The sequence below is a fragment of the Lissotriton helveticus genome, chromosome 1_1 (genome assembly GCF_964261635.1).
Source record: "Lissotriton helveticus chromosome 1_1, aLisHel1.1, whole genome shotgun sequence".
Taxonomy (NCBI): domain Eukaryota; kingdom Metazoa; phylum Chordata; class Amphibia; order Caudata; family Salamandridae; genus Lissotriton; species Lissotriton helveticus.
In genome coordinates this window covers 1,450,736,126-1,450,758,121 of record NC_136057.1, presented here as the reverse complement: position 1 = coordinate 1,450,758,121, position 21,996 = coordinate 1,450,736,126, and positions in this window count along the sequence as shown.

Here is a 21,996-nt window from a genome sequence, read left to right as displayed (position 1 = left end):
GTGCGTCTTCTGTGCTGCTGACGCTTGTCATTCTATGCCACTTTGCTGTTGTAGAATTGTGCGCCTTCCTCTATTTTTGCAAAATCTCCCAGTTGTGGGGTCCTAAGATGTGGTAACCCTATTCTGGCAGCATCTTACACCCCCCCTAGAAGACAATAGCCCCTCTTCGACTGGAAGTGCAAATAGCGGTGGGGGCAGTGCAGGAATAAAAGGCACAACAGCTGCTCTGCACAGTCCAGCATGCGTGTGCCTCAAATATTTAGCATGCTTCGTAGCAGGGTATTCTAACCCTTTGAGGCCTGCAGCAAGACGGAGCAGCCTGAAGGTATGTTTATATGTTCAGCCTGTGTTCGTGCACACATCATGTCCTCTCAATGTACACACCTCCTCCCTCATCCCCATAACAAGGTGTTACTTACAGATCGGTAGAGTTTTCCTGTGTTGTTCATAGCCAGGAACAGACTGCTCTTGACGCTCAGTACACTGACCACGCTCTTTTCCACAGGAGAGATTTTTAGCCCACTATATCTTTTTTTTTATTATTGTATAGGTTATTTCATTATTTTCCACATTTTGAACCATTATTTTCTCTCCTTCCCAAGGCTGCACTTTGGAATAGAAAAATGGCCCAAAAAGACGACATTTCCAGAGTGAGTTTCTTTTTTTGGATCCATTTCACGGAGAAACAAATAAAGGAAAGGAGAGGAAAGAGGGACTAATAGCTGTTGTTTGAAGTCAATAAGTGAGGAAGACAAGACAGAAATAGAGGGAGGCAGAGTAAGAAAGTGTGTGGAGGGCAGCTACTGGGGGGTGGGGTCAGCTGCCAGAAGCAGAGCAGGAGACGTGGACACTGTCCTTGTCTTCTCTGGGAAGGAAGGAAGAAACAGAGTCCTTTTCCTTCTCTGTCTGTCCCTGTCCTTGTCTTCTCTGGGAAGGAAGGAAGAAACAGAGTCCTTTTCCTTCTCTGTCTGTCCCGCCTCCCCGAACAGCCACGAACTCCAAGCCTTATCTATAGTTCTTGGCTACTTCTGGCGTCCTGGGACGCACGTTTAAACTAAAAAAGTTGGGGAACGGAGTCTGTTAAATGAGAGAAGTAGGGGCACGCCGTGCCCTGCCGTTCCCGCCCACTTCTTTCACTGGACTGAAGAGAGTCCAAGAATTGGGTGACCATGAATTCTGAACATTTTTTCCAGACTGACAGGCACTGTGAGAAACTCGTACTCCCTTCAGCCACAAGTCCAGAGCGCTCAATTGTGTTATCGAGGTGACTCAGTTGAAAGCATGCACTATCCAAGAGTAATATGCTACACAAAAGAAACACAGGGATGCAATATCCTGGAAATAGCTAACACTCTTAGCGAATGCAAGATTAAGTAAAACATGTGAAATATAAACTGGAACTAAATCGCTGATATTACCTTAACATGGCAATGTTCTCCCTTCACCCATCACACCCTTGTGAAGAGTGTTATACAAATTGCTTGCATTTTGGTTTCTGTCAAACTTAAATATAGATCTGCATAATAAATTAAAAATAGCATTAATCTGTTACCAAAGGTCATTCTTTTTTTTGTTTTGTTTTTTGTTCAAAAACCTTTATTTGAGTAAGCATAGAAAAGTACAAGAATGGGCCTACAACCTCACGGGCTGGCCGCTAAGAATAAGGCACAAGGCATGAATTAAAAATGTACACCCGTGGTCAGGCACAAAACGAGCACAAAGCATTAATCCTCACATATCACAGAGCATTTTGAATTTTTATTTTATACAAAAAGAAAAACGAACACTAAGAAAGGCGAATGCACGGTAAGTAAAGTCAGCTCAAAGAACGGAGGGGATGGTCCATGATCAGGAGAACATACCCAGAGCCCTAAGGCTCCAACAAGGTCGGGGGGGGGGAGGGGCGCAGCGGGGAGAACCGGAAATGCAAAAAAACGGTATGAAAAGGTTCCGGGAACGCTCGCCTAGGGAGATAGGACAACCTCAGCAGTGCCTACAAGGGGAGGAGTACAGATATCCCCACGATATTCATTCCACTGACTCCAAATCTTCGTCCACGCCCTGGGTCTGCCCCTTGCCACATAAACAGTCTTCTCACGAAACATGGACCAGTCCATGTTGTCCTCCCACTTCGAGACCTCAGGGGGCCTGGAAGCGCCCCAGAGTTGCGCAACATCCCGTTTCGCAATCATGTAACCCAGGGTAGCCCATCTAGTCTGGGCCACAGAGTAGTCAGTGGGCTCCCACACATTCAACAGACATCGTCGAGGCTCCGGCCGCAGGGCCACACCAGTCACATCAGTCATCACCTCAAGCACAGCAGTCCAGTAAGCCGCCACAGCCGGGCACTCCCAAAGAATATGGAAAAAGGTAGCACTCGACCCACAACCACGCTTACATAACCCATCCAAGGAAAAGCCCATCGTCACCAGACGCGGACCCGTGACGTACACTCGATGCAGGATCTTAAGTTGAACCAAACGGAGACGGGCAGGAATGGCTACCTCCTTGGGTGAAGAGAGTGCCGATTGCCAATCTTCGTCGTCCAGTTCCAACCCATCGCCGACCCAAGCCTCCCGAAGTCGGACCAGTAAATCCGCCCGAGTATTAATCAGCTTTTTATAGATCAGAGAAATAGTGCACCAAAGGTCATTCTTGTTCATGATGTGCACGGTTTATGTTTATCCAAAAAATAGCTTCCCATGATAAATCTTTGAACAAAGAATCTGCCAACCAAAGGCAGCATTATTGTCTATCCTCATATTGGGGTTTTTCCAATGTGAAATGTGGATGGGGTGTAGCACCCCCACTCCTAGATCCAGCGCCACTGAGGGGGCCCCTGGTAAAAAGTAATCTCTCTCACTCTTCCCCACCTCTGTCCATGTCTCTGCCTCAGCCTCTCTCCCTCTCTTTGGCTATGTATACCTCTGACTCTCTTTATACCACCATACATACCTCACCACTCTCTACCGTTATACACCCTTCTCTCTCTCTCTCACCTATTCCTCTATTCTCATCTCTGCCTGCCTGGCATCGCCCTTATTTATGTCTTTCTCCTTCTCTCTCTGCCTCCCTCAAACTTGCTTGTCATGTTTCTTTCCTCTTCTACCGTCTCTCTCTCTCCCTTTCTAGATAACCTTTCTCTACTGCAGCTCTCTCTCCTTACCTCTCTATGTTGCTATACCTCTTCTCTAGCCACCGCGCCTGTCCTTGAAGCAATGCCTTTTCTCTACCCCGCTCTCTGAGAGATGCAGTGTCACCTCTCTACCCCCTCTCTCCCACACCTTTCTCTCACTAACCCCTCTCTCTCCCTCTCTCTGAGTGCTCCTGTGTCACCTCTCTGTGCCGCCCTGGTTTAGTCGCTCGCTGACTCACATGTCTCCGTCTCATGTCTCTCTACTTACTTCTCTTCACCTCTCCTCACCCTTCTCCAGTCGCGGCCGGCATGACTCGCGGGTGGGGGGTTGCATAGGGAGGGAGTCGCACGGGGAGTGTAATTTAATTTGAATAAAAAGGTCACTTACCTTCGCTTGCCCGGTCCGGTCCCGCATAGTCTCTCCTTCTCTGCTCCTCACAGGAAGCAGGCAGCCTCCCTTCCGGCCCCTTACCCAATCACAACATTGCAATGGCAGCGTTATGATTGGTCGGGACGCCGACCACACAGAAGTCTATGGAAAGGCCATTTTCTCCATGTAGGTTCCATGCAGCCTACGTGGAGAAAAGGCAGAGTGCGTATGACTGGTTTGGTCAGCCCTGGGCCACTCCTCCCCTGCCCTAGAGCAGGACCGCTCACTGGCACGCCCGCCACCAACCAAACCCTTCTGCTTTCTCGCAGTGCGAGAAGCAGAAACATAAAATGTTATTTATAATACCATTTTATGTTTCTGCTTCTCGCACTGCGAGAAAGGAGTGGGGGGGCGACGCTCCTCCGCCCACATGGAGGAGGCGCCCGACCCTTCTCTCTTCGCCTCTCTCTGCCTATCTTTACATCTATGTGTACGGCCTCTCGATCTGAGCTCTCTCTACATCACCTGTGTGTACCCCAGCTCTCTCGCAACCCCACCTCTTTCTATATCTCTCGAACAACTAAACCTTTCTCTCTCCCATTCTTGGTGCCAACATCAATATATCACCTCTCTACCCCTCTCTCTCCCTCACCTCTCTACCCCTCTCTCTCCCTAACTTCTCTACCCCTCGCTCTCCCTCACCTGTTTACCCTTCTCCCTCCCTCTCCGCTCTCTCTCTCCGTCACCTCTCTACCCCACTCTCCCTCCCTCACCTCTCCCCTTCTCTTATTCCCTCATCCTTTTCTCTACCTCACCGCTCTACCCCCTCTCTCCCATGCCCTCGCTTTCCCTCACCCCTCTCTAACCCTCTCTCTCCCTATCCTCTCTACCCCTCTCTCTCCCTCACCTTTCTATCCCCCTTCCGCCCTCACCTCTCTCTCTACCCCCTCTCTCTCACCTCTCTACTCCATCCCTTCCCTCTCTCTCGCTCAACCCTCTCTACCCCTCTCTCTCCCTTCCCTCTCTACCTCCCTCCCCTCTCTAACTATCTCTCTCGCTCACCTCTCTACCCCTCTCCCTCCCTCACCACTCTACCCTGTCTCCCTCACCCCTCTCTCAGCCCCTCAATGCTCTATTTTAATCTCATCTTCCTGTCATTCTCCTCCTCGTACTTCACCACACTCTTAATCACACATCTTACATCCCTCTTCTCTCTCTTGCTCTTTCACTCTGACTAAATGTAACTTATCTCTACCTTTCTGTCACCCCGTATCTTCTCTCTTCCTCTCTCTCTCTCTACCTCGTGCCTCATTCACTTCCTCATCTCCTTCCCCAGCTCTGCCTCACTGCCAGATCTCTCAATGTACCGCATGATATGTTCCCTGCCTCACTTCACCTCCCCTCTATTGCTGCCTAGTTCAGCTACCTCACCCCTCTGACTGCCTGACTCCTTTCTCCCTACCTCTCTTTCTCTAGCTAATTTTCTAGCTGCCATTACCTCTTTATGCTCCCCATCCCATCTCTATTTCATCCTCTCTACCTCCCATCTCTCTATACCTATTTTGTTTCTACAGCTCAATTAAAGATGCAATTCCAGGCACTGTGTGCATATGTTCTCTTTTGATATTATGCTCTTGTCATGTAAGTAGTCAACAAGCTACTTTTACCTTGTGTTTCCTACAATGGGAGGAACATGGCTGTTAGACACAGAAGTCCGCGTGAAAGACAGTTGCAAGACAATTTTTTGTAGATCAAGCAGGAATGCCGCGTGTTCAAGCTTTCTTTTCGCACTATGTGGCCGGGACACCAAACAGAGGCCCCTAATATATATCTGGCTGGGGACTTAAAAAGTCCTTTAGGTACTACTGTTTAATAAAAAGGATCAATATGTATTTTGAAAATTGTCGGTTTGGGAGGAGCGTCAAGGTGACGCAATTGAGACCCAGTCAAGGAGTACTTTTGCTCTTTTGATGTGAATGACCCAATGACCTCAAACCTGCTCAAAATCTCCCCCCCCCCCCAAAAAAAAATGTATCTAACTTTAGAACGTTACCTAATATTTACTTGCGCTTGCTTTTTAAATGAAGAGCTAACATGTATTTCAATGTTTACCATATTTTACAGAAATCTGAATAAAATATTGGCTGTTTTTTTTAAACCTGTTCAGGAGGACTTTCTCGAACCCACGACGCTGAATCAAAATTGATGTACACAGGTGAAATGATTGTATTCCTAGTCACTACTCAGTGAACCACGTCATTGCTAAATTAATTCATTCATTCATTTGCTTTATGTCTGTAATAGTATTGTGGAGAAATAGCGTCACGTGCCTGTTTCCTCAATGTAAATCTCAGTGTTAACATTCGGCGCTTATTAAAAGTGTGTCAGCGCCGCGCGCCATGTGAAGTGCTCGCGCGCTCTTCACGCGCTCACTAGATACAGAGCAGAAGTCCGCCGTGCGATACACGAACGTTCGAGCACAGGATTCAGTGTCGGCAGGGCCGGTTCTAGGATTTTCGAGGCCCTGGGCTAAAATGGAATGTTCGAGGCCCCTCTAATGTAGATAAGTGGCCCCTTGCGAGGAGACCATTCACAGACACTGTGGGAGGCCCATTGTCCAGCATTTTGGCGCCCCCCCCCCCCACAGTTTTAACTTTCAGCCCACAGGCATTTCTCTCACCTTCAGTTGATAGGTGTGAGAATTGCTTGTGGGCTAAAAGTTAAAACTGTGGGGGCGCAAAAAATGCTGGATAATGGGCCTCCCACAGTGTCTGTGAATGGGTCAATTGAAGGGAGCTTCTCCCTCCCCTATGCCTTGAGACACCTTCCCTGAGAGGCCCGGGGAGGGGGGCCCCTCCGAAGGACCTTAATTGCAAGGCAACACCTTTCTTTGAAATAGATCGCCAGGGAAACAACAGGACACATCACCAGTGCGTGGCCCCATGCTGGTGGGCTGAGTGGGAGGCCCTGGGCAGCTGCCCACGCTGCCCATGCCAAGTGCCAGCCCTGAGTGTAGGCGTCGGGTGAAGTGCATTTAGAAGGGACAGTTAAGACTTCTTTAGTGTTGTGAGCAATGGACACAGTGGGTGCAGTGCGTGAAGCGGGTGCTGTGTGTACGCAGCGGGTGCAGTGCCTGTCTTGAGGGCAGGGTAGTCAGCTGGTGCGGTGCCTGTCGTAGGTGCTTGCAAAACGTGGTGTGCAGCCCAGGGTACAGCTATGGCGTGGGTAATGAGAGCAGAGTGGTCTAGCATCGCCAGAGGGTGCGTGTGGCCAGACAGTGCCAGTACTGTGTACAGTATAGGAAGCGTCAACCCTGTGAAAGAACTGGGTGGACGCCGTCCACCCGCGTGTACCCCCTGACTCGTGCCCTGAAGCAGATGCAGTAGGCACATCTAATGCAATTTGCAGACAGTGCAGTGCAGTGTAAGTAGCAAGGACAATGGGTGCAGTGCCTGCAGTGTGATCATTGAGCTTAGTGATTGCAGTGCGAGGGACAGTGGGTGCAGTGCCTACAGTGTGAGCATTGAGCTTAGTGATTGCAGTGCGAGGGACAGTGGGTGCAGTGCCTACAGTGTGAGCATTGAGCTTAGTGATTGCAGTGCGAGGGACAGTGGGTGCAGTGCCTACAGTGTGAGCATCGGACCTAGTGACAGTGCAGTGTAAGTAGTAAGGACAGTGTGTGCAGTGCCTGCACTGCTAGCATTGGGCTTAGTGACTGCAGTGTAAGTGACTACGGGTGGAGTGTCTGCAGTGTTAGCATTGGGCTTACTGACTGCAGTGCATGTGACAATGGGCGCAGAGCCTGCAGTGTGAGGCGAGCATCGGGCCTAGTGACTGCAGTGTAAGTGACAGTGGGTGGAGTGTAAGTAGTGTGAGCATCGGGACTAGTGACTGCAGTGGTAGTGACAGTGGGTGGATTGCAAGTAGTGTGAGCATCGGGCCTAGTGACTGCAGTGTAAGTGACAGTGGGTGGAGTGTAAGTAGTGTGAGCATTGGGCGTAGTGACTGCAGTGTAAGTACAGTGTGACCGCGGGTGCTGCGCCTGCAGTGTGAGTATCGGGCTTAGTGACTTCTGTACGTGCAGCTGGCACCTCTGTTGCAGTGCCAGCATCGGGCAGGGCCCAGTTAGTGCAGTGTAATCAGCGACAGCAGTGGTTCCATGGAAAATAGTCACAGACGTGCCTTGCACTCAGCATCTTCAGCGCAGGGCTGCAGCAGATCTCCTGTATCCATGGAAACAGAAGAGCAGACCTGACACACCAAAGAAACAAAGAGAAGGTATTTCGATTCCTGGAAAGAGGGCGCATGGAGGGAAGGCAGGGGATGAGGGAATGGAGTGGGAGCCACCTGGGTGACGGGGGGGGGGGGGGGTCACTTGGTAGTCACCTGGGAAGGGAGGTAAGGTGGAGGGTTTTGAGGGAGGCCACGGATCAAATGGGTGAGGTGGGAAGAGATGTCAAATGAGAAAAGAATGAGTCATCTGGGCGAGGCAGCAATGCAGGTGAGAAAAGGGCCTATCCTCACTTGGACAGGGTCACCGGAATCTGGCAGAGGCTATCCGAGTACAGCACTGTTATTTACCTGAAGAGGAGAGGTCAGAGTGCATAGAAAGTATGGCGGCAGTGATCCTCAGGGCATTCCCTTACCAGGCATGTAGGTTCTTCTTTGTCACCCCAAAGCTGCAAATGCCTGTATAAATGAAAGCCATGCACCGGATCACATATTGTCTTTACATTTGCTGGTTACCCTACTCCACACGTTCACGTTTCTTTCTAGAAGCGGACACCCTTCTGAAAAAAATTGCTTATGTCTGTCTCCTCTCATCTTCACAGTACTGGTGATCAACTCCTCCTTCCCTTTCAGCCTCAGGGTAATCTTGTCATTGTCAAAGTCAAAGTTTATTCCAGTTGCACAATTAATTAAAATCATTGGTAGCATTAGAGGGTAAAAAACACAATAGAAAGAAAAAAATATAATACCAATTAAAAAAGTAACCACAAACAAGTAGAAGTAAACATCATTACATCTTTAAAAATATGTAGCATAGCTGCTGAAGAGTATCTATTCAAACTCACAGCACCCACAAGGTCGCTAGTGGGTTTAAACAAGTACAAATAAAAGTGCAATTGCAGAGAATTGTGATTCTCCTATTACTATGACCAGAGAATTAGGATTTCATTAAAGATACTAAGGCAACATTATGCATATTTCTTTGAATGCAGTTGCAGCCACTTTGAAGTCATCATACAGTAAAGATCTAGAATAGAATGCTCATGTATTACAATAGCCACAAACCTAGTTAGATCTGCCTCTTTTAAATGCAAGGAAAACAAAGTTCAGCTATAATGAAATGTTAGATCTTGCACCATTGGCGTGGGTTTCCCGTCCATCTTTCTCTTTTTGTCTCCTCTGTGTTTGCTGGTGTTAGATGCTCTGGGCGCTGTGCCAGTGCCATTCAGTGCCACAGCGCAAATGCTCCCTATTGTAAATTAACTGCATGAATTGGTATTCCTATAATTGGCTCATTTGATTTATCTGTTAGTCCCTAGTATAGTGCACCGTGCATGCCCAGGGCGGGTAGACCGAATGCTGCTGGTGGGCCTGCAGCTCTGATTGCGTCACCCACCAAAGCAGCTTGTAAAGTGGCAGTCGAATTTAGTATGCCTGAGCTCAAAATATTAAATTATATCTTTTAGTGAGGATTATTTTTATATTCAGTGTTTGAAAATACCACTGTCAGAAAGTAGGTATTTTCTTGCCTAAGCTTTCCAGGGTGCTCTGCTGTTATGTGTATTGGCTGTCTGGTCTTGGAGGGACAGGGCAGGCTGGCCTGACCTGGATTGAATAGAGAGGTCTGCAGTTGGAGTATGTGGAGGGGTGACCCTTTGATCTGAGCAGGGCTGTGCCTGGCAAGGTGAATGATGGCTCCACCTCCCACTGTGCATCTGATGGCAAAGCCCCTCTTCCTGAAAGGCAGGATGCAGCCTTGTAAACAAAGTGCTCTAGGACGACACTAAACTGGTTCTGGCTGGGTTCAGTGGCTTGTGACTTTTGAGAACCAAGACTTTTGGGGTATAAATATCTATGCTAAAACCCCTACACGGTGTGTTACTTCTGGATGTCAAGACGAACCTCTGTCCGTGTAACTAGAGGGAAAGGACTTTGAAACTTTCATCCATCTTGCTGAAGCAATTACACAAGGGCCTGGTTTGAACTTGCCTCCTGCTGAAGTCTCAGGGACATTAGACTTCACCCATCAGCCCTCTGAATTTCTATTGAGGGGGATTCTACTCGCAGGTGAGGTCTCTGTCGAAAATTCTGGAGCCTCTGGGTCTACTGCGGGGAACGCGGGCTGCAGCTGAGCTGCTGTTGCCGCTGAGAGCCCGCATCTGTCTGTGCTACGAGAATCATCGCTATCGCTATTGTGGGCCGCTGCAGCTGAGGAGCTGTTGCCGCTGAGAGCCCGCATCTGTCTGTGCTACGAGAATCATCGCTATTGTGAGCCACTGCAGCTGAGGAGCTGTTGCCTCTGAGAGCCCGCATCTGTCAGTGCTATGAGAATCATCGCTATCGCTATCGTGGGCCGCTGCAGCTGAGGAGCTGTTGCCGCCTAGAGCTCGCATCTATCTGTGCTACGAAATCATCGCTATCGCTATTGTGGGCCGCTGCAGCTGAGGAGCTGTTGTCGCTGAGAGCCCACATCTAACGCTGTTGTGGGCCGCTGCAGCCGAGGAGCTGTTGCCACTGAGAGCCCGCCTGTAATCATCGTCTCAGGATCATCGTGAGTGCACGCCACGGACCGCTGCAGCTGGGGATGTTGCCGCTACGCATCAGCCTGTCATCATCGCGGTATCCTCCCGAAGCTGCGTGCCGTGCCTCTTTAAATCTCAGGTACATTGTGCATCGCTGTGCCGCGTAGACCCCGACTTCAAACTAAGTTCGTTTCACATGCTTTTGAGAGCTTTCATTGCTTTTTAAGTGAACCTATATTTACGTGCATTGTAGCTTCTTGATCGTTTTGGAGGCTTGTGTTAAGCCTATATAAAGAAACTAATTATTCTATAACTACTTGTGTGGTCTCCCTTCGTAGTGTATTCACTGCGTTATTGTGTATGGTCATAACTGCTTCACACACTGCCTCTGAGATAGGCCTGTCTGCTCGTGCTACATTACTACAGGGTTGAGCGGGGGTTATCAAAGGGTGTAGCCCCCTTACTCTGACTTGGGAAGAAGGGTCCCTATTTAGACATTGGCGCCAGCCACTGCCAACTAGAGATTCCCATTTCCAACATTGGTAGTCAGTGGAGAGGATTAGGACTTGCATTTGTGATCCGCATACAACAACTGGTGTACTAGTGAGTGCAGGCCTAAACGCAACCACATACATTTTTGATTTTGTTCTATTTTTGATCGTAATTGTCAGTTATGTCTACAATGGGTAAGCCAACATCCAATGCTTCAAAGGATCTCACCTTTGAGGAAGACAGGTTAGAAACCTACACTGTAAAACAGCTAAAGTCTTTTTACAAGCAATTCACCGTCCCTATTGTGGGTCTCTCTAGGAAGGAGTATCAGAAGGCGCTAAAGGCCTGGTTAGAGGCGAGGGAGGCCCCCAGTAAGGGGGAGAGCCTGTGGACAGGGGAGAGAATGCCGGAGGGCAGCAGGATGACGTGACTGTCCTCCGGCACGGTGGGAGGTAAAGCACTTTCCAGTCCAGGCACTAGTGTGTCCTCAAAGGGCCTCTCTCCAGAAGAGCTGGAGGACAGGGAGAGAGATAGGAGGCATAGTTTGGAGATGGACAAATTAGAAGAACCTAGAGAGTAGAAAGTTGGATATTGAGAATAACAGATTGACATTTGAACTTGAGAAAATGAAACTGGAGCATGACAGAGTATTGAGGGAGCTGAAGATCAAGGCTAAGAGTCTAGAGAGCTCCCCCTCTGCTGGCAGCATACCTTTAGTACCAACCGAGAGTAGAGTTGATATACCCAAGGAGGTCATCAAGGATTTCCATAAGAGTGAGGATATTGGGCAATGGTTTGCCGCCTACGAGATAGCCATGGTGTCCCACCGGGTCCCTGAGAAGGACTGGGGAGCGGGGTTGTGGGGACGCTTTGTGAGTGATGGGAGGGATATTCTGTTGGATCTGCCCAAAGAGAGCAGGATGGTGTATGCCCATATGAAAGAGGCCTTGATGACGTGGTATGGTTTGACCCCAGGAATGTACAGGCAGAGATTTAGAAACTGTACGAAGTTAGAGGGTACCCCTTGGGTTGAATATGTGTCTTTTTTATGTAGAGCAATGGATCGCTGCGTAAAAGGTAGCAAGGTGGAAACTTTTGAACAACAGTATGATTTGTTTGCCTGGGAGCATTTAGCTAATAGCTGTTTTCCAGAGCTATGCCATCATCTTTTTGGTAGCAAGCCAACTAACCCTAGGAAGCTTGCTGAGGAGGCGGACTGCTGGGTTTGCACCCGGGTTCGCAAGGGCCATGTGTGAGACTTCGCCAAAGGTGGGCAGGGTCCCCAGCAGAGAGGTGGGGGGGACAGGGGTAAACCGAGGGAGTTCCAAGGAGGGTCCAAAGTAATTCCCAAGGGAGCCAAGGAGTGGCGTCCCAGTCTCCCCCTGAGAGGAAGCCAGTGCGCCCGACAGGTAGGCCTGTTCATAGGGGCCCCCTTACTTGTTTTAAGTGTGGTCAGGTGGGCCACCGGTATTATGATCCCCAGTGTCCCCAGAGGGACCTCAATGCACCACCCCATGCACCAACCCGCCAGATTTCTTGTGTAGCCCTGGGAGGGGAGCAGATGGGTGCCCAAGGTGGGTAGAATCCCGTGGAATTGACCCTTGTCTCGCTAGGAGACTTTGAGAAGGTCCCTAACCCCACGCTGCCTGATAACACTAAGAAGTACAGGCAGTGGGTGACCATCAATGGCCATAGGGTGGAGGCTCTGAGGGACACAGGAGCTAGTGTGACTGCTGTCAGCTCCCGGTTCGTGTCCAAAGAGCAGGTTGTCCTCCATGCATTCTGCACAGTAGTGTCAGCAGACAACTCTGAGAGCCAGTGTGAGGTGGCTCAAGTTCCCTTTGAGTAGGGGGAGGTCTCAGGAACTCTTCAAGTAGCTGTGAGGCCAGCTATGCCGGTAGACTGTCTGTTGGACAACGATATAGAGAACTCCCCGTGGGATACAGTGGAGAGGAAATCTCACATGGAAATGTTGGGTCTGCCTGAGTGGGTGTGCACAACCACTCGGTCCATGGCAGCCAGTAAGGATGTTCAGAAGAACCTGAAAGTATGTCCCAGGCCCCTGCCTTAAAGAGAAGGGGTAGAGGGTGTGGGAAACCGGCCCCCATAGTTCCCACGGTCCAGGAGGGAGCAGACCTTGAGGGGGATGCCCAGGAGCCTACAGGGGAACAAGTAGCCGGACTGGGGGACCTGCCTGAGCTGACCCATTGGCAGCAGGAAGGAGGGCCCACCAGGGAGCAATTTTGTGAACAGAGAACGTACCCTTTTCTGGAGGGGCTGCGGTTACAGGCTACAGCCCAAGCAACAGGTGATCAGTCAGGGTCACATCTGATCTATTGGGAGAATGACCTCCTTTACAGCGAGCCTACGGTTGCTGAGCCTGGGTCAGCCCTTGTGCTGTACCCCAGTGCTTCAGAGCCTTCCTACTGGGGTTGGCTCATGATATGCCATTGGCCGGACATATGGGGCAGACCAAGACCTTCGAGAGGCTGATCACCCACTTTTATTGGGCCCAGATGCGCAGGAGCTCAGAGGCTCACTGCAGGACATGTGAAACTTGCCAGGCAAGTGGAAAGAGTGGGGGGAAGATGAAAGCCCCACTGCAACCCTTTCCCGTTGTCAGTACCCCATTCGAGCGAGTGGGCATTGACATTGTGGGGCCTCTGGACCCCAATACAGCCATGGGCAACAGGTTTATTCTAGTCTTGGTGGACCATGCTACCCGGTACCCTGAAGCCATCCCACTCAGGACAGTGACTGCCCCCTTGGTGGGACGTGCACTGATGGAGATTTTTGCCCGTGTGGGGTTCCCCAGCGAGGTGGTGTCTGATAGGGGTAGTAACTTCATTTCCAAATATATGAAGTCCCTGTGGGAGGAGGGTGGGGTAACTCATAAGTTTATCATCCCTTACCACCCCCAAGGTCATGGGCTGGTTGAGAGATTCAACCGGACCCTCAAAGGCATGATTATGGGCCTGGAAGTGTCCATGAGGCATAATTGAGACGTCCTCTTGCCATGCCTGTTGTTTGCTTACCGGGAGGTGCCAGAGAAGTCCCTAGGGTTCAGCCCCCTTGAACTGCTCTATGGTCACCCGATAAGAGGGCCTCTGAGTCTGGTCAAGGAAGGCTGGGAGTAATCTCCCAGGAAACCTCCCCAGGGTGTGTTTAGTTACATGCTGGCCTTCGGGAACCAGACTCAGCGTTTCAGAAAGCTTGCTGAGGCAAATCTGGAAGCCAGCCAGGAAGAGATGAAACATTGGCACAAGTGGTGTCCCAGTCTCCCCCTGAGAGAAAGCCAGTGCGCCCAACAGGTAGGCCTATTCATAGGGGCCCCCTTACTTGTTTTAAGTTTGGTCAGGTGGGCCACCGGTATTATGATCCCCAGTGTCCCCAGAGGGAACTCAATGCACCACCCTGTGCACCAACTCGCCAGATTTCTTGTGTAGCCCTGGGAGGGGAGGAGATGGGTGCCCAAGGTGGGTAGAATCCCGTGGAATTGATCCTTGTCTCGCTAGGAGACTTTGAGAAGGTCCCTAACCCCACGCTGCCTGATAACACTAAGAAGTACAGGCAGTGGGTGACCATCAATGGCCATAGGGTGGAGGCTCTGAGGGACACAGGAGCTAGTGTGACTGCTGTCAGCTCCTGGTTCGTGTCCAAAGAGCAGGTTGTCCTCCATGCATTCTGCCCAGTAGTGTCAGCAGACAACTCTGAGAGCCAGTGTGAGGTGGCTCAAGTTCCCTTTGAGTAGGGGGAAGTCTCGGGAACTCTTCAAGTAGCTTTGAGGCGAGCTATGCCGGTAGACTGTCTGTTGGGCAACGATATAAAGAAATCTCACTTGGAAATGTTGGGTCTGCCTGAGTGAGTGTGCGCAACCACACTCGGCAGCCAGTAAGGATGTTCAGAAGGACCTGAAAGTATGGCCCAGGCCCCTGCCTTAAAGAGAAGGGGTAGAGGGTGTGGGAAACCGGCCCCCATAGTTCCCACGGTCCAGGAGGGAGCAGACCTTGAGGGGGATGCCCTGGAGCCTACAGGGGAACAAGTAGCCGGACTGGGGGACCTGCCTGAGCTGACCCATTGGCAGCAGGAAGGAGGGCCCACCAGGGAGCAATTTTGTGAACAGAGAATGTACCCTTCTCTTGAGGGGCTGCGGTTACAGGCTACAGCCCAAGCAACAGGTGATCAGTCAGGGTCACATCTGATCTATTTGGAGAATGACCTCCTTTACAGCTAGCCTACGGTTGCCGAGCCTGGGTCAGCCCTTGTGCTGTACCCCAGTGATTTAGAGCCTTTTTTTTTTGTTTTGTTTTTTTGGCAGAGTTTTATATAGCGCGAACTAGAACCAAACCGAATCAGTTATCAGAGCGCTTTACATAGCACCAGTTACGTTACATGAGGACACACTTTCATTTTAGGCACGGGGAGATTAAGTGATTTGCCCAGAATCACAGGGGGTTTTTGGCGTCGTTACCGAGACTCGAACCCAGGCCCCCAGGTCCGAGGTCGAGCGCCTTGGCCGTTAGGCCAACCCCTCTCCCCTTCCTACTGTGGTTGGCTCATGATATGCCATTGGCCGGACATATGGGGCAGACCAAGACCTTCGAGAGGCTGATCACCCACTTTTATTGGCCCCAGATGCGCAGGAGCTCAGAGGCTCACTGCAGGACATGTGAAACTTGCCAGGCAAGTGGAAAGAGTGGGGGGAAGATGAAAGCCCCACTGCAACCCTTTCCCGTTGTCAGTACCCCATTCGAGCGAGTGGGCATTGACATTGTGGGGCCTCTGGACCCCAATACAGCCATGGGCAACAGGTTAATTCTGGTCTTGGTGGTCCATGCTACCCGGTACCCTGAAGCCATCCCACTCAGGACAGTGACTGCCCCCTTGGTGGGACGTGCACTGATGGGGATGTTTGCCCGTGTGGGGTTCCCCAGAGAGGTGGTGTCTGATAGGGGTACTAACTTCATTTCCAAATATATGAATTCCCTGTGGGAGGAGGGTTGGGTAACGTATAAGTTTACCACCTCTTACCACCCCCAAGATAATGGGCTGGTTGAGAGATTCAACCGGACCCTCAAAGGCATGATTATGGGCCTGGAAGGGTCTATAAGGCATAAGTGAGACGTCCTCTTGCCATGCCTGTTGTTTGCTTACCGGGAGGTGCCAGAGAAGTCCCTAGGGTTCAGCCCCCTTGAACTGCTCTATGGTCACCCGGTAAGAGGGCCTCTGAGTCTGGTCAAGGAAGGCTGGGAGTAATCTCCCAGGAAGCCTCCCCAGGATGTGTTTAGTTACATGCTGGCCTTTGGGAACCAGACTCAGCGTTTCAGAAAGCTTGCTGAGGCAAATCTGGAAGCCAGCCAGGAAGAGATGAAACATTGGCACAAGTGGTGTCCCAGTCTCCCCCTGAGAGGAAGCCAGTGCGCCCAACAGGTAGGCTTCTTCATAGGGGCCCCCTTACTTGTTTTAAGTGTGGTCAGGTGGGCCACCGGTATTATGATCCCCAGTGTCCCCAGAGGGACCTCAATGCACCACCCCGTGCACCAACTCGCCAGCTTTCTTGTGTAGCCCTGGGAGGGGAGGAGATGGGTGCCCAAGGTGGGTAGAATCCTGTGGAATTGACCCTTGTCTCGCTAGGAGACTTTGAGAAGGTCCCTAACCCCACGCTGCCTTATAACACTAAGAAGTACAGGCAGTGGGTGACCATCAATGGCCATAGGGTGGAGGCTCTGAGGGACACAGGAGCTCGTGTGACTGCTGTCAGCTCCTGGTTTGTGTCCAAAGAGCAGGTTGTCCTCGATGCATTCTGCCCAGTAGTGTCAGCAGACAACTCTGAGAGCCAGTGTGAGGTGGCTCAAGTTCCCTTTGAGTAGGGGGAAGTCTCGGGAACTCTTCAAGTAGCTGTGAGGCCAGCTATGCCGGTAGACTGTCTGTTGGGCAACGATATAGAGAAATCTCACTTGGAAATGTTGGGTCTGCCTGAGTGGGTGTGCGCAACTACTCGGTCCATGGCAGCCAGTAAGGATGTTCAGAAGGACCTGAAAGTATGGCCCAGGCCCCTGCCTTAAAGAGAAGGGGTAGAGTGTGGGGGAAACCGCCCCCCCATAGTTCCCACGGTCCAGGAGGGAGCAGACCTTGAGGGGGATGCCCTGGAGCCTACAGGGGAACAAGTAGCCGGACTGGGGGACCTGCCTGAGCTGACCCATTGGCAGCAGGAAGGAGGGCCCACCAGGGAGGAATTTTGTGAACAGAGAACGTACCCTTCTCTTGAGGGGCTGCGGTTACAGGCTACAGCCCAAGCAACAGATGATCAGTCAGGGTCACATCTGATCTATTGTGAGAATGACCTCCTTTACAGTGAGCCTATGGTTGCTGAACCTGGGTCTGCCCTTGTGCTGTACCCCAGTGCTTCAGAGCCTTCCTATTGGGGCTGGCTCATGATATGCCATTGGCCGGACATATGGGGCAGACCAAGACCTTCGAGAGGCTGATCACCCACTTGTATTGGCCCCAGATGCGCAGGAGCTCAAATGCTCACTGCAGGACATGTGAAACTTGCCAGGCAAGTGGAAAGAGTGGGGGTATGATGAAAGCCCCACTCCAACCCTTTCCCGTTGTCCGTACCCCATTCGGTCGAGTGGGCATTGACATTGTGGGGCCTCTGGACCCCAAGACAGCCATGGGCAACAGGTTCATTCTGGTCTTGGTGGACCATGCTACCCGGTACCCTGAAGCCATCCCACTCAGGACAGTGACCGCCCCCTTGGTGGGACGTGCACTGATGGGGATTTTTGCCCGTGTGGGGTTCCCCAGAGAGGTGGTGTCTGATAGGGGTAGTAACTTCATTTCCAAATATATGAAGTCCCTGTGGGAGGAGGGTGGGGTAACTTATAAGTTTACCACCTCTTACCACCCCCAAGGTAATGGGCTGGTTGAGAGATTCAACCAGACCCTCGAAGGCATGATTATGGGCCTGGAAGGGTCCATGAGGCATAAGTGAGACGTCCTCTTGCCATGCCTTTTGTTTGCTTACCGGGAGGTGCCAGAGAAGTCCCTAGGGTTCAGCCCCCTTGGAACTGCTCTATGGTCACCCGGTAAGAAGGCCTCTGAGTCTGGTCAAGGAAGGCTGGGAGTAATCTCCCAGGAAACGTTTAGTTACATGCTGACCTCGGGAACCAGACTCAGCGTTTCAGAAAGCTTGCTGAGGCAAATATGGAAGCCAGCCAGGAAGAGATGAAACATTGGCACAATCAGAATGCCACTCTGATTGAGTTTCAGCCTGGTCAAAAGGTTTGGGTCATGGCCCAAGTGGAGCCCTGTGCGCTCCAAGATAAGTGGACTGGACCATTTGAGGTGGTAGAGCGCAAGAGTCCTGTTACCTACTTGGTGGACTTGCGGTCTTCCCAGAACCCCTTGCGGCTCCTGCAGGTCAACCGCCTGAAGCCCCACTTTGAGAGGGCCGAAGTGAGCATGCTTCTGGCCACAGATGTTGGGATGGAGGAGGAGAGCGAGCCTCTTCCTGACCTCCTGTGTGCAAAGGAGCAAGATGGGTGAGAGAAGGGTGTGGTCCTCTCCACCACACTGACCCCTGAGCAGCAGAGTGATTGTCGCCAACTGTTAGGGCAATTCAGTGATCTGTTCTCCCTGGTGCCCAGTGTCACTGATTGGTGTGTTCATGAAGTGGACACTGGGGACAGTCCCGCTGTTAAGCACAAGGCTTACCGAGTGACTGACCGGGTTAGGGCATACATTAAGGAAGAGGGTTCCAAAATGTTTGCTTTAGGGGTGATTTAGTCCTCTACCAGCCCTTGGTCCAGCCCAGTGGTCTTGGTACCAAAAGCTGCAGTCCCTGGTGCCACCCCAGAACTTCGGTTCTGCGCTGATTACCGAAGTCTCAATTCAGTCAAGAAGACTGACGTACACTCCATACCCAGAGCTGATGAGCTCATAGATCGGCTGGTGGATGCACGGTACCTCAGCACGTTTGATTTGACATCTGGGTATTGGCAGATCACCTTGACTGATGGGGCAAAGGAGAGGTCAGCATTCTCCACACCGGATGGACACTACCAGTTCCTGGTGATGCCCTTTGGGATGAAGAATACTCCTGCCACCGTTCAGACGTTGGTCAACAGGGTGTTGGTTGGGCTGGAAGATTTCAGTGCCACCTACCTGGATGACATTGCAGTGTTTAGTTCCTCATGGGAGGACCACCTGCGCGACCTCTGGGAAGTGTTGATGGCACTGCGAAGGGCAGGCCTCACAATCAAGGCAAGTAAGTGCCAGATTGGGCAGGGGTCTGTGGTGTACTTGGGACACCAGGTTGGGAGCGGCCAGGTGGTGCCCCTACAGCCCAAGATTGAAACCATCCTGGCTTGGGAACCCCCCAAAATCCAGACACAGGTGAGAGCCTTTTTAGGACTCATAGGTTATTACAGGAGGTTTGTCAAGGGGTATGGCAACATTGTTAGACCTTTGACTGAGCTGACTTCTAAGAAGCAACCAAAGAATGTGAACTGGACTGACACCTATCAGGGAGCTTTTGACGCCCTGAAGACTGCCATGGGCACTGCACCTGTACTTCAGGAGCCCAACTTTTCAAAATAATTTGTTGTCCAGACAGACGCTTCAGAGCATGGTGTGGGGGCTGTTCTGTCACAGATCAATGAAGAGGGGCTAGACCAACCTGTAGCCTTCATCAGTAGGAGATTACTTCCACAGGAACAGAGGTGGAGTGCCATTGAGTGTGAGGCATTTGCTGTGGTCTGGGCACTGAAGAAGCTGAGACCATACCTTTTTGGGCCTCACTTCCGGGTTCAGACGGACCACAGGCCCCTCAGATGGTTGATGCAGATGAGGGGTGAGAATCCAACGTTGTTGAGGTGGACTATTTCCCTGCAGGTTAGGGACTTTACGGTAGAACACCGCCCCGGTACAGAACACGCCAAATCTGATGGTCTGTCCAGATTTTTCCGCCTTAGTGATAAGAACTCCAAAGTGGGTGGGTAGTTCTCCCCACATTTCAGCTGCAGGGGACACGTGTTAGACCTGGCACCATTGGAGTGGGTCTCCCTTCCTTCTTTCTCTTTTTGTCTCCTCTGTGTTTGCTGGTGTTAAATGCACTGGGCGCTGTGCCACTGCCATTCAGTGCCACAGTGCAAATGCTCCCTATTGTAAATTGACTGCCTTAATTGGTATTCCCATAATTGGCTCATTTGATTTACCTGTTAGTCCCTAGTATAGTGCACCATGCGTGCCCAGGGCGGGTAGACCGAATGCTGCTGGTGGGCCTGCAGCGCTGATTGCGCCACCCACCGAAGCAGCTTGGAAAGTGGACAGTCGAATTTAGTATGCCTGAGCTCAGAATATTAAAGTACAGCTTTTAGTGAGGATTATTTTTATATTCGGTGTTTGGAAATAACACTTTCAGAAAGTAGGAATTTTCTTGCCTAAGTCTTCAAGGGTGCTCTGCTGTTATGTGTATTGGCTGTCTGGGCTTGGAGGGACAGGGCAGGCTGAGCCTGACCTGGATTGAATAGAGAGGTCTGCAGTTGGAGTATGGGGAGGGGGGACCCTTTGATCTGAGCAGGGCTGTGCCTGGCAAGGTGAATGATGGCTCCACCTCCCACTGTGCGTCTGTTGGCAAACCCCCTATTCCTGAAAGGCAGGATGCAGCCTTGTAAACAAAGTGCTCCAGGACGACACCAAACTGGTTCTGTCTGGGTTCAGTGTCTTGTGACTTTTGCGAACAAAGACTTTTGGAGTATTAATATCCGTGCTAAAACCCCTACACAGTGTGTTACTTCTGGATGTCAAGACAAACCTCTGTCCTTGTAACTAGAGGGAAAGGACTTGGAAACATTTATCCATCTTGCTGAAGAAATTACCCAAGGGCCTGATTTGAGCTTGCCTCTTGCTGAAGTCTCAGGGACATTAGACTTCACCCATCAGCCTTCTGAATTCCTATTGAGGGGGATTCTACTCGCAGGTGAGGCCTCTGTCAAGAATTCCGGAGCCTCTGGGTCTACTGCGGGGAACACGGGCTGAGAACCATCGCAATCGCTATTGTGGGCCGCTGCAGCTGGGGAGCTATTGCCGCTGAGATCCCGAATCTGTCTGTGCTACGAGAATCATCGCTATCGCTATTGTGGGCTGCTGCAGCTGAGGAGCTGTTGCCCCTGAGAGCCCGCTCTGTCTGTGCTACAAGAATCATTGGTATCTCTATTGTGAGCCGCTGCATCTGAGGAGCTGTTGCCGCTGAGAGCCCGCATCTGTCTGTGCTACAAGAATCATCGATACCGCTATTGTGGGCTGCTACAGCTGAGGAGCTGTTGTCGCTGAGAGCCAGCATCTATCTGTGCTATGGGAATCATCGCTAACTCTATTGTGGGCAAATGCAGCAGAGGAGCTGTTGCCGCTGAGAGCCCGCCTGTAATCATTGTCTCAGGATCATCGTGAGTGTACGATGAGGACCGCTGCAGCTGGGGGCTGTGGCCGCTGCGCGTCTGCCTGTCAATATCGCGGTTTCCTCCCGAAGCTGCGTGCCGTGCCCCTTTAAATTGTCATATAGATACTGCTTATCGATATATTGTGTTAAGTTAGCATGAGCTTATTAAATGTTTAAACGTCATTTTTCCTTTTGCTGCGTCTGCACACGACACTAAATTGTTGATTTAGCTTTCAACCTACAAGAGCGTTGTGATTTACATGAGAATAATATGTTATTGCTCTGATATCAGCTTTGCTTAGTAAACTATGTCTGTACAGAGAGTGCTGAAGCTTCAAGGATAACTCGACATAGAATTGTTGTGAAGTCTGATCTCCGCACCTTCATAGACATAACATAAGTGCAGCTCTTGCCAAATTCGGGCTTTAGGCGCATTTTATATAGCTTTGCTTAGAGCACAGATACACACTTGATGCGGTTCGCATGCAGAGAGAGCTGGTGGAAGCTGATGTGATCTCTTCATACTAGGATCTTGAGGTATGGGCCCGCCCTGCTAAAACCCCAAAAGACCTTCTTAGATATTAATATAATATGCTAGTTAGGGAGGGTGAGAAATAGGTGGTGTTAACCCTTATTCATTACAGCATCTTAGTATGCTGTCACCATTTGCTTTTTATGGACTAGTAACTATGCTAATAACTTTGCTTCTGATAATATGTTTCCTTGTATTATCTAAGATACTGCGTTTGAGAAAACGGCATTTGCAAATATATATTTCAAATGTGCACGTGTCCTCATTTAC